This window comes from Suncus etruscus, chromosome 17, assembly GCF_024139225.1.
Source record: "Suncus etruscus isolate mSunEtr1 chromosome 17, mSunEtr1.pri.cur, whole genome shotgun sequence".
Classification (NCBI taxonomy): domain Eukaryota; kingdom Metazoa; phylum Chordata; class Mammalia; order Eulipotyphla; family Soricidae; genus Suncus; species Suncus etruscus.
Window position 1 is genome coordinate 30,937,635 of NC_064864.1, and position 2,253 is coordinate 30,939,887.

Here is a 2,253-nt window from a genome sequence, read left to right on the forward strand (position 1 = left end):
TGTTGTTTTTGGTTTTGGGGGCCACACCCATTTGATGCTCAGGGGTTACTCCTGGCTAAGCGCTCAGAAATTGCCCCTGGCTTGGGGGGACCATATGGGACGCTGGGGGATCGAACTGCAGTCCTTTCCTTGGCTAGCGCTTTTGCAAGGCAGACACCTTACCTCTAGCGCCACCTCACCGGCCCCCATCTATGGGTTTTAAGGAAATTAAAGACATTGAAATAATTCCCAGAGATGAGGGCTGGAAGGACCAGCTCAAGATATGAAGCTCTGTGCTCGCTTCGGCAGCACATATACTAAAATTGGAATGATACAGAGATTAGCAGGGCCCCTGCGCAAAGATTACACTCAAATTCATGAAGCACTCCAAAGTAAAAAAAAAAAAAAAAAAACAAATATATGAAGCTCACCACAAAGAGTTTTGAGTGCAGTTAGAGAAATAACTATGCACCCACCACCAACACCAACACCACCACAAACAACAAAAGAAAAAAAAGAAGAGAAATAACTATGCTGAGAACTATCATAACAGTGTTGGTGAATGAGGGATGTAGAAAGCCTGTCTCGAATTCGGGCGGGTGGGGTGGAGGAATAGAGAGATGGAGGCATTGGTGATGGGAAGGTTGCACGGGTGAAGGGGGGTTGTTCTTTTTATGACTGAAACCCAACTACAATTATGTTTGCAATCACAGTGTTAAAATAAAGAAAAAAAGAAAAAAAACTAAAAAAAATGAATTGATTGGCAAAAAAAATGAAGAAATTTGAGTTTTCATATAATCCAGTATTACCACTCCTAATTATATGCTTTAGGAACCCAAAAACACTATGCAGAAAAGTACTTTGCAGTACCATGTTCATTGCAGCACTATTCAAAATGATCAGAATCTGGAAACAAACCCAAGTACCCAATCACAGATGAGTGGAGAAAGAAACTATGGTACATCTATACAATAGAATACTAAACAACTATTAGGAAAAATGAAGTCATGAAATATGCTCACACCTGGATAGATATGGAAAGTATTATGCTGAGTGAAATTAGCCAGAAGGAAGAGGAATGACAAAGAATGGTTATACTCATACTAAAAAGATACTATGGTATTAATATCTAAAGACAATAGAGATGAGGCCCAGTCCATGGTAGAAAACTTGCCACATATAGTAGGAGAGTGTAGTTAGGGCAGAGAAGGGACGACTATAACAATGATAGTTATAAATGACCACTCTGAATATGAATAGGGCAATGAAAGGAGATAAAGGGCTATGCATGATACTCTTTCAGTAACAATATTACAAATCACAGTGTCTAAAAAGAAAAGTTGAAGAGAGAGAAAGAGAATAAAAATATTTGCCACAGAGAGAGCAAAGGTGAGAGTAAAAGGAAAACTGGGAACATCGGTGGTAGGAAATGTGCATTGGTAAAGGATGTTGTACATTGTATGACTGAAACTCAACCATAAACAACTTAGTAATTGTATCTCATAGTGTTTCAATTAAAGAATTTGTTTATTTTAAAAAGAGAGAGAGAATTGACTTTACTATGATAAAGCATAATATTGACCTGCATTTTGTGAAAAATCCTTTCACTATATGATGAATTAAAAGGTAAATCAGAAGAATGATAGAGAATTATCTAATCCATGGGTAGGAATAAAGAAATATTACAAGGAGGAGAGATTATATACAGTAGAAACAAACTCTTAGACTGACAACAGAGCTGATACTACCAAGAAAGGGACAGAAGGGGACTTATAGACTGTAGTGGAGAAATATTGACACTTTGGTGGATAGTGTGGTTTGGTAATATTGTCCTCTTAAAAATTATGAATATGTATGCTCCTGAAAACTAAAGCCACTTTAACAAAAAAAGTAGTTTAATTTTTAGAATTAGAAAAAGAAGAACTTTAAATTGCAAAGGTTTAAGTTTTAAGATGTAAAGATCTTGGAACTCAACAACTCATTTGCAAACAAAAAAAAAACCTGAATGATCTGGAAACCGATGACTTTTCTTGGACCTATATTTAAGAATCCTTGCAATTACCTAGAAATCTTACCTGAAATAGAAGCCCCACCAGAGACACAAATTGAGAAGCACACCGAGAAAATCTGATGGCTGAGTTGCTTGATGTTGAGTATAGAGGTCCAGAAATAGGTGTAGAGGGTAGAAAGTAGAATGGAAGTGAGAAGCACTTGAAGCAATAGTTTAAGGGGACCCATTTCCATAAGCTTCACCTTTAGCAACTCCACTAGGAT

The 2,253-nt window shown here is 37.2% G+C and overlaps 1 non-coding gene across 1 annotated transcript; it reads left to right on the forward strand.

Annotated features, from left to right (window-relative positions):
- Nucleotides 1-272: 272 nt before the first annotated feature.
- Nucleotides 273-376, forward strand: LOC125995448 (U6 spliceosomal RNA). Its single transcript, XR_007490974.1, has one exon. It is a non-coding gene; the product is annotated as a U6 spliceosomal RNA (small nuclear RNA).
- The last annotated feature ends 1,877 nt before the right edge of the window (nucleotides 377-2,253 follow it).